Source organism: Amblyomma mixtum, chromosome 3 (assembly GCF_055824585.1).
Source record: "Amblyomma mixtum isolate Tamu chromosome 3, ASM5582458v1, whole genome shotgun sequence".
NCBI lineage: Eukaryota > Metazoa > Arthropoda > Arachnida > Ixodida > Ixodidae > Amblyomma > Amblyomma mixtum.
In genome coordinates, this window is record NC_143014.1 from 261,325,664 (window position 1) to 261,336,329 (window position 10,666).

Sequence of the window (10,666 nt, forward strand, 5' to 3'; positions counted from 1 at the left end):
GCAGCAAACATTTGTATCATACTCGCCGCACAGGGTTTTGAACTGACTGGTGTCTTTACGATAAACACCGGTAAGTGCGATATTTGGGATGCCAGTTACTCAACATTCCCGAAAGCTGCACGCTACGACGCTGGGCGGCCGGGCCTGCGGCGTCTGCTAGCGGCGGCCAGCGGGAGCCTGTTTCGACGGCAGCGCCCCCTCGCGCTAAAATTGGCGGGCCGCTTCAGCCGCGTAGAGAAGGCGGAGAGTTTGGCAACTTAGTTTAGTTCCATTAACGTTGCTCTGCACTGCAGGAGGACTCAAACGAACAGTACAACGACCATGAAATTGTTGTAAAATTTGGTACCTGTATATATAAAGCAAGGCTACATTTTCCGCAGGGCATAAGCTGCTCACTGAGGGTGGTTAGTCTGGGCGCTGTGTAGGCTGAGGAGCTCGAGCCAGCTGTTCCTGTTCAGGGGTTCCGGTGACTGGGAACACATATAAAACAAATGAAATGCGTCGAAAGTTCTTTCCTTGCGTCGTTTCTCTTCACCTGATTGACCGGTTTCCTTTCAATGCCTTTACTTTATGCACAAAGAACCACCTAGTTCCGTGACACCTGCCGAAAACAATTGAGTGAGGGCTGCATTTTCTTTACGAGATTTGTGTTTCCACCAGCCCTTGCACAAGAAACTGGCAGTTATCTCCCCAGCAGCTCAGACTACAGTGAAACCCACAACTGCGTAGATGACCTGTATCATAAGCGAACTAAATACGTGCCTAGTGAACACACTCTATAGATAACGGTCTGAAAGTCTGAAATATGTGGCGACCAGTGGGAATCGACCACAAGAAACAAGACTGCGAGTGAAGTCTGCTACATCCACGGATCATGTCTAAGCTATTCCGATTTGATAATCAAAACATAGGCATGTGCGTATAGTTATGCCGTTTAGCACCCAACCGTAATGGCGGTTTTTCAGGTAGTTGGAAATAATTTTGTTGAACAGCGTTAACATAATGTTCCAACCAGACCCAATCGTCGGTATTTTCTTCGAATGGTGTTTCGTGCGTGCGACCTGTGCTGGTCGGTGGTCGGCGGCTACGAATTATGATTAAGCCTTTTTTAATGAGCGGCGCTAGCTCCAAACTACCTTTCTCTGAGACTTCAGTGCGAAGCACGATACATCTATGAACACCGTGTCAGCGCTGCGAGACCAATCCGCATCACCAGGCACGTAGGCAGACATCGCCTAGCTGAAGGGAAGCGTAGGTCTCGCTCGTTTCCACATGTATCTTGCTTTTGAGCTGCAAGTGATCGCTGCAACGTTTTTGCCATTTCTGGTGCCAGCGCATGACATATCTTTGGCATTTCAGCCCAATGACATAATAGAAAAACCTCCGAATGGTTGCAGATCCAGTCATAGTCCGAACAGAGCGATGCGCCTTTGCCACGGTCGTACCGCGTGTCACGGGTAGCTGTCACCGTCCGGTAGCTCCTCGCGGAACGTGCAACGCGAATAAAAGCTTTCAAAAGCGAAACGCAATTAGTTTCCTTTGAGTTATATTTTTCATGTTGTCGGCTCTCAGTTTGGAGTAGCGGTCCTTAATGAGCTCAACTCTTACGTGAGCGTATAGAGGTGTTTCTCCTACAACCTTGCATGTTTCAAAATAGGCTTTCTTAGTTAAAAGAGGGCTTTTTGCTGCATAGCCTTGTGAGCTTTGTAGTCGAGCAAAATACATCTAAGATGAGCTAACCAGCAGAGAGTTTAACTGATATTGAATAACTAACTTTTTAACTATTACCGTTGGGCTCCTTAAAAGACTATAGACACCTAATCTTATTGCGCGCTTTTTTCTGTTAAACGATGCGTTAAACATTAGAGTACATCAATTACTGGGTGGTATTTGCATAAAACCGCCAAATAATTTATAATTGAATCTCTTCTCTCATGCTGTTCGGTTTCACCGACCGACCGATGACTTTGACGTCAAGTTAATGTTTTGTTCACAGCATCCACGAGAAAAGCTGTAATATAATCGCTTATATGTAGTTTTAATTCGCTACGACATTTATTCCAGCCTCTTCCAAGACCTGGAATAAAAAACATGACCTCTCAGTAATTACATAGCCGATTTTTTATACCTTATGTGACCTAAGCACGAACTACGCGCCAATGTCATCGTTCGACTGATGAAACCGAGACCGAAACAGCGTCAAGAAGAACTTAAATTATAAATTATTTTTCAGTCAGACACAAATACCACAATGTGCTTCATGTATGCGAGTGTCTTAGGCATCGTTTGTAACGAGAAAACACGCAAACAAAGTTTTCTGTCTATAGTCCTTTGAGATTTTAGAGGCGCGTAGCGCACCGTAAGTAATATAGAGGTCTTTTCTAGAATTTAAAAAAACGCCGTTAAAATCGGCGCTGTGGCTACAATGGCTACACCTGGCCAATATACACGCATTTTCAGGAAGCTTGCAGGCAAAGCAAACTCCGTAGTGTACTTATGTAACGTGCCGAAAAAGCCAGAATTCGTTGGGCCACAACGCCAAGGGTAACCGCGTTCTCGAAATTAAAAAAAATGGTTTGAATATTACGGTGGGCTGCACGCCTCTAAATTGTTAAGCAACCTAGCAATAATAGTTAAAAAGTTCGCTATTCAATCTTAGATAACCCGCCATCTGGTCAGCTTATCTTGCTTGTATTGTGATATACTACAGAGCTAACAATGCTATGCCAAACGAACCGCGCTTTTAAGTGAAAAGTCCAATTTAAAAAAAAATTGTTATGACTTAGTTGAAGCACTCTTAATATGGTATACGGTGAAAGCCAAGAGCACCGCAAAGCTTCCGCTAACATTTGGGATATTAAATTTCGGTTTCCGAGGCATAGAATGGAGGAAAAAGGAGGAGGTCATGGTCTTTTTAGTTGAGTAGGAAGCCTTTGAATGGATTTATAAAACCCAAAGCTTCACCTGGGTTGCACACGTAAACACAGTGTACACTTTGCAGACTACCGCTGAGACTGTTAGAGTAGTTCTGCCTACATGCTGCTCCCTGGTTTGCACTAGAAGTGTTAGCTGATCAACGTTCCTAATCAGCCTCCACTAAAATACGGTGCGACATCGCGCTCGGGAGCGACGGAGCATATCGCAGAGGTATCTTCTCAAAGCTTTTAACAATGATTGATCTTTTGGTCCTTATAGTCCCGGTACACCATTTCAGTTTCAATAAAACGAGCGTATGGGCTAGTTGGTCGCTTTCTGGTATCGTAACTGCAGCGAAGAAACACGTTCGTAGTGAAGAAGCACACAACACACTCGCGAACGCTGCTTATTTCTTTTTCTCTTCATTTTTTCTTTAGTTCTCTTTATCGCACTGTAGACTGCAAATTTGCTTCTCACGCAGCTTATTTAATGCGCCATGCATTCGTCGTGTGTTCTCTTTGCAGGTTTTACACTAGAGCGATGTGTCGGTTTAGTTGGTACCGCAGAAGGAACGAAACAACGAGAGAACCAAAGACAGTTGGCAGTGGTTTAGCTCTCGTTAAACCTGGAGGGTTGCGAAAGCAACGAATAGAAGGAGGCGATGGAGAGCGCGGGGCGGCGGCACCGGCACGCTACACTGTAAAAAAAATTGCTCCCATTTATGGCAAAAGCTGCTGGTAAATTGTTGCCGTAGGCTTTCCGTAATCTTTAAAGTGTATGTGCTGTAAAAAAATTCACTATCCGTAGAAACTATATGGAGAGATGCCGTACAAATAATTTAGGTTACGTAAAATGATTACGGAGAAATGCCACAAAAATAATGCACTCTACATAAAACAAAATATGGAGCAATAATTATTTAAAATCATCTCTTCCGTAATTTCTATAGTGGCAGTACGTTATTCATGCATGGCTGCGTCGTAAATATAGTATGGGTAGTTCATTTCGTGTTTACGGCAGTTCCAGAAATTCAAAAAGTTTTGTGGCAGGCATTACATGTATACAGTATATGAGCTGAACTATTCTGAATCCCTCTGTACAGTAGTGGACACACATGCATTAATAAAAAGCTGTGTTGTTTGCTTAACAAGATGAAAAACACTGTACATGGTGAACATATAGTATATATTTGCAACAGCAGACATGACGAAATGCACAGAAAAAGCACAACGTTGTTTGAGTCTTGCACCGCTCCTTTGTCTCTGATGCTGTTACAGTTGGATGCAACTCAAGAACGCAGCAGTGAATGCCCCTCACAGGACGCCCTCCATCCAGTGGTGTCGACCACGATCTCATGACGATTGGCTGACACCATTGGCTGGAGAGACTTCCTATGAGGGGTATTTACTGTTGTGTTCTTGAGTTGCTCCCGTTCATTCATTCTCCGTTGAGTTCATTCTGTTTCCTGCAAAACAAAAACATGCATAGTCAATGAGCAGGGCAGTGCAAGTTGTTCTGACAAATCAACTTTGCTATGCTTTGCCTTGGTATCCCATAACTGGCAGACAATAAGTAGAGGTTTGAGTTCATGCACAAGATGAATGCAGCAGCTGGTCAGCCATTGAAAAGTACTGCTCTAAATTTTCAGCAGGGTAGATACCAAATGACTGTGCAGATTAATAGTTGACGCTAACTCCATAAGCACTAAACAGTAGATATCAAACATTATTTGCTTGCATATGATGGATATAGAACATGCCTCATCTACAAAGGTACGCAGGTATAGGACTCTTCTACAAAAGAAGTCCACAGAAAGCCCCAAAAACAACTTTGTGAGTGGCCTTTTACATAGCCTAATAAATATTGTAAAGAGAGGGTTCCTTTTTAAGTGCCATAAAAATCCTATTATGAGAGATGTGCAGACACATAATTTGTCTCAGAGGAGCAATACCCCTGTCAAGCGGCCAAGTTAAGTGCACTTACGGAGAGTGTCACTTGCTATAACTGCATTTTGTCCAATCTAAACGTCTCAAGTGAAGCATCACTCGCAGAAGAGTGCACTCCTCTTGTAGAGGGATCAGGGAATGCACTTTGAGGGCCGAGTGCGCAACCTCGACAGTAGCGACTTTGAAGGCACACTATGTATGGCTCATAAAAAGTACTCACAAGCTTATTACTTGCTATAACACTGTTTTTAAAAATATTTCTTTGTTATACTTCAAGTGAAGCAACACAACAAAGGAACGTGATCAGATGTAACTCCGCTTCACACCACCATCTTGTTTGTTGTCAAAACTCAGGATATAGTCTTGGCTGGTTTTCTATTTCTAATTTTTTTCGTTGTTAGAAACTGTTTAAGCTCATTTCAATTGCGTTATCACGTCAAACAGTCAATTCTTAATTTTTTTTATTTTTCTTCGACCTCTTCAAAAATTCCGCTCATTTCGTCTTTCCATTTTTTTACTACGAGTGCACTTTGCCTTCCGTTCAGCACTGCGAAGCCTGAAGTGTAATTCGGGATGCCAGAGCGCATTCCCCGTGTACTTAACTTGCGAGCTTGACAGGGGTATAGCTTAGGCTGCATTCAAAGTGAATGTGTCAATGGTCAAGAAAGCTGTTAACTCCATACATTACCAACACTTAAGCACAACAAGTTGAAAGTATAACAGAGCAGCAAAATATTGACTCACAACTTGAAGACCTAGTTTGTTCACAAAGTTCATTATTTTTGATGGCACAGATGTCCTGAAACGTTTTGCATCCTTCCGCCTGCTTCCATTTGGTGGATTTATGTCAAACAATTGCCTGTAAGGAAAGAAAACACATGCCCTACTTGTAGAGCCCTCTGCATCAACATTTTTTTAAAATGATGTTTTAATGCCTGATTAACCCTCCTTTTAATGTGAATTTCAATTAGAACAACATAGCAAGTCTGTTTCTTTTAGCATTTTTCCACTACTCAAAAATGCAAGCAAGCATAGATTTAGATCTCAAAAGCACCATGATGCCCAGTGAAAGCAGGAAAGCGTGCATGTGCGCAGACCGTGTATAATAATTAGCAAGGTACCTTTTTATTTCCCCCTCCTACGCAATGCCTGCTTAGGGCCACTGAAGTATTTAAATAAACAAGCAGCACTTTTCAAGAATCACCAATGTTTACATATACAGTTGAGCTCAGACATATCGAAACCAGATATTGTGAATTTATCGCCTAGATCGAATACACCGATTACACCCTTGAAAATCCTTTGTAAAAGTACAGGGAAGTCATGCTGCATATCGAATTCCAATTTCATAACGGTGTTATTCAGTCACTTCACGCGCAGATGGGTCGCCTCCGCGGTCTTGGGAATCTTCTGTTAGTGCAATGTGAAACTGCATGCAGAGGTCATTAACAGGTGGTATGTACTTGAGGGTGGTGCCCATAGGTCTCGTGTACTCATTTCCCATGCCGCATTACAGTTATGCAGTAAAGTCAACCCAACTAAAGTCTACTCGCGGCCCTCACTTGCTTTGCTGCTGAAGGCATTGCGGGAGCCAACTGTGCCTTAATTTTAAAGAATGATTATTCAATTTACAGTGTAATGATAACAATTAGACCATTTAAAATAAAGAGTGGCTACTGCTATTTAAGAAACAAACTGTACGCTACGGCTTTGATACTAAGCAAGTTAGGCCTACCAATGTCCAACGAGCTGTGCACTACCAGCACACAGGTGGGTGGCACATCACTGCAAGAAGGGCATCACTGGCCTGGGTGAAATGTATTCCTACATCTAGGTTATACGTCAGTATTTTGTATTTTGAATTATTGATATTGTCACAGCCATAGGCAAGGACGAAGTGCTGTGCGTGTGCGTGGAAGACGACAAGGACGAAATGGGTGTTCGGGCGCTGGGCTGCGCGACTGTTTGTTTGGATCTTTGGTTCTCTCCCTGTACATGCCTTCATTGTTTTGTTTTTGGCAAACATATTTCTTGTTACGTTATGCAATATCAAATTATTTTGCAATCTGTTTCAAGAACGATATATCCCAGTTCGACTGTAATATAGCTTTGGTCTCATGCCAGGAAGTAAGTTGAGATATTGCTAGTGTTCAGGCTTAATTATGGCTCCATAATTAAGCTAAAGTATATCCCACAGAGCTGCCAGTTATACTAGCCTCAGACCTCAAACACTATTAGCCTGCTCAGTCATCTTTCTTCTCCTTAAGGCACAGCATGCAGACACAAGTGAGCAAATTATTTTCCTGTTGGTTGCTGCTCTTTTGAAGTGCTCTGCAGTAAATTGTGTAGGCAAAGAAAAGCATAAGGGGCAGATGTAGCAGTGGACAAAAGAAGTAAAGTAACTGCTGTGTGCATGAGAAGCTTCAGATGAAAAAAATATGCTGCCAAAGGCTGCAGTCACCTCTTCTGTTAAATATCATCAATCAGGTATAGTACGAGAAGCCATGGCCGGATTTTACACTGAAAACCTATGAGAAACAACACAAATCAAGCTGAGTTTGTGCTGTCCATATGTACACTTGGCCAATTTCTTAACGGTATCACAAGTTCAAAACACAGTTGTACAGCAGTCTGTGATGCAGTGAGGTGGCAAACAGCCAAGAATATGCACATGCACTCAAAGTGCTTGCATTTTCATCCTTTTTTTTCTGCTTCAATTTGTCACAAACACTGTACATCTGTTTGGTCAGCGCTGTTGTGGCACTGCTAAAGAACTGGCCGGATGTACATCAGGTTCACCTAGCAAAAGCAGTACGATGCAGCACAAATGTAGGCACATTGAAAAACTATGCACTGGGTACCAAAAGGAGATGAAAAATGCAACCTACACTAAGCATAGTGTAGAAAAAACAAAATAAGCTAGTTAGTGGTGGGTGCATTAAATACATTTGCAGCACAAGTAAACATCCTAGAAGGCAAAATGCTTTTTATGAAAATGGCTGCAAGGTCTGAGAACATTATATTGTCAGAATTACTAGGAAAAAAAGATGGTTCCAAAAGCCCTTTAACGTGGGGCACTCACCTTTGAACGAACTCGAGGGTTACGGCAGCACCCTCTGGGTACTCCAGATTCATTACATAGTACAAAATGAACGCAGTACATGCTGCTTCAGTGAAGTCGCTTGCTTCTGCAAAAACGATTTCGTTCTCACAACAAACAAAGCAATGTTTGCTGTATATGCTTCCTGGAAAAGGAAGAGCCACCATTAAAAGAAGAAAATTTTGAATCCATGCAGTGCCTATTAATTTTTTTGCTAACCTTTCAACCATCATTTATTTTTAAATAAAAACAAGCCAATTCCTAGCAATGAGAAGCAGAAGCAAATCAGATTAGACTGCATTGGTTGGGATAGCAAACCCTTATGGTAGTATATTAATTCCGTAGCAGTGGGTTATGAACACAGGACCAGGCCCGTGCTAGAATTATACCTTGTCAGTCATTACTGGAAAGAAATATGGTTGCATATACTATTCATCCATGACTGAAGCAGGCATACTAAAATAAGCCAGGGCATTAGTCTAACCATTTACAAGTTAACAGTGATACATCGAATCTGTAGTGCACTCAGGTCTCCCGTTCATTAAAAGCTACAGGTAATCCAAACACTACTCCTTTCCGGCAATAACATCACATAAAAGTAGACCATTAGTGCCTAAATCAGCAGCATTTCCATGGGCCTCTTGGTCGACAGCCTAAAAGAATATTTTAAGTTAGAGGCTTTATGTTATACCCAGCGCAAAGTACAGGTTGCATACATAACTATTATCACAGTGCAATGAGGCCTACCTAAAGCAACAACAATGGGCGTTGAAGGGAGTTCAGTCAAGCAATCGTTGATGCTTGTTCCTTCCTGAGGGGAGATAAAAAATTTGAATTTCATGTATGATGAAATGAAAATGTAAAATGTTACTACACTGCTGGTAATGACATTGTAGCGCCCGGCGACGCTATAAAGCGCAGGCGCTGCGATCGGCGTTCCCGCGACAGAAGAACATAAAGAACGACAGCGCGTGCTCGGAGCGCACGCCCGGCACGCGCAGTCCGGAACTAGAAGCCTGCCACGCTGGTCGTCTCTGTCTGGTGCTCCGCTGCGACCCCGCAAATCCTCAACAGTGGTGACCTGGCGAACCGTGCCTTCTATCTCAGCGGCGCTCCAGCATGGCGTACTGGCAGCACCCAAGTTTCGACCCGCCGCTCCCGGCGTTCCGGCCTGCAGGCGTCGGCGGGTGGTTCGCCCAACTGGAGGCTGCGATGTACCTGAACGGCATCACCATCCAGCCGTTCAAACACGAAGTCCTTTGTGACATCCTCCCGGCCGACCTCCTGCGTCGGCTCACCTACTCTGCTTTCGGCGGCCGGCCATACGATGAGCTGCGTGCGGCCGTCTTGGCGTACTTCGGCGCCTACTACGTTCCGCCGCCGCTCTACGACGCAGCGGACCCGTTTTCGCCGCCGCCAGCCTCTGGCCCTGCACCGGCCTCGCTCGCGCCCACGCAGCCTTCATCAGAACCCGGCCCGCCTCAGCAGCCCCTCGCCGCCTCGCCGCCACTCCCGTCCAGCGTCTCCAGCCCGGCTGTCTCTTTCGACGCCACACCAGGTGGGATCCGCACGAGCTCCGCCTCGCGTCCTGCTCCCACTACTATCCGACCCGCGTCTCTGGCTCTGCCTCCTTGCGCTTCAGTGGCGTTGTCGCCAGAGCCTCCTGCAGCCAAAGACGACTCTGCGGCAGCAGCCATGCCGAGGCTTCCGGCATCTCCATCTAACTCGTCACTACCGCCAACAGCTCTGCAGGCCTCTTCTGTGAGGTTGAAGCCGCCGCCCGCTGATGCTAAAGAGCTCTCGACCACGACCAAGCCTGCTTGTCACACTCCCAGCCCCTCAGAAGGTCCGCAGAGCACTAATCGTAATCAGGAGCAGGGTGCGAAGGCCAACCCGGTGACAGCAGTAACAGGCATGGCGGTTGCCACCAGCCCCACTTTGCCTGAAAAGGTTCCTGACCCGGTGTCAGCGCTTTCTCTCCAGCCCGACCAGTCCACTGATGTGGGCCCTTCTTGCTCCCCGCCGGTGTTTGCATCTTCAAAGCAGCTTGACACCGCTAGCTGGGCTGCCACCTCATGCCCATTCCCGGTGAGCCCATCTGTCCTTCCTATCGCGAGACGCGCCTGCAAGCCCCATCAGAGCCCTGTCGCTCACAATGCGCAACCCGCACCGCTTATCATGGCTCTCTGGCCATCTGCCAGCTTCGCAAGTGACTCTGCCTCCGCGACAGACGACACAGCCACCGAAGGTGGTGGCCTGCTTGCGGCATGGACGCGTTCGGGCGGGCCCCATCCAGCACTGCCTGTGGTCGGAGCACCAGCGCATCCCGTTCCTTTCGATGCTCATGTGCCGGACTTCTGCCCTACTTCTCCAACTAGTGCTACCAGTATCGAGTCGGCCATGGCTTTCCCGCCAGATGGCAGCCGCCCGTTGCTCACTCCGCCTACGCCTGCCTTGAAGTTGCTTCGCCGCCTCGAGCACCATCTGCCACACCCTCTGGGGCAACGCACTGCAAACGCTCGCAAGACTGGCCGCCGGTGTATCTTCAGGCTATCCTCGAGCGCACTGTCAGCCCTACCAGTTGCCGTCAATACTTGTTTCCGGCTATCCCGTCGACGTTTCCTGGGTGACTTTTCATGTCGGCTGCCGCTGTCATCACCATCCCCTTTCTGCATCCCTCGCCCGTTGCGAAGCAGCCAGGCTC

General features: G+C 45.8%; 1 long non-coding RNA gene across 1 annotated transcript; it reads right to left on the reverse strand.

The window, feature by feature from the left end:
- Nucleotides 1-5,674: 5,674 nt before the first annotated feature.
- LOC149354585 (uncharacterized) lies at nucleotides 5,675-8,832 on the reverse strand. The gene is made up of 3 exons (XR_016289666.1): nucleotides 8,710-8,832; nucleotides 7,945-8,107; nucleotides 5,675-5,721 (listed from the first exon to the last, which is right to left on the reverse strand). It is a non-coding gene; the product is annotated as an uncharacterized LOC149354585 (long non-coding RNA).
- Between the last annotated feature and the right edge of the window lie 1,834 nt (nucleotides 8,833-10,666).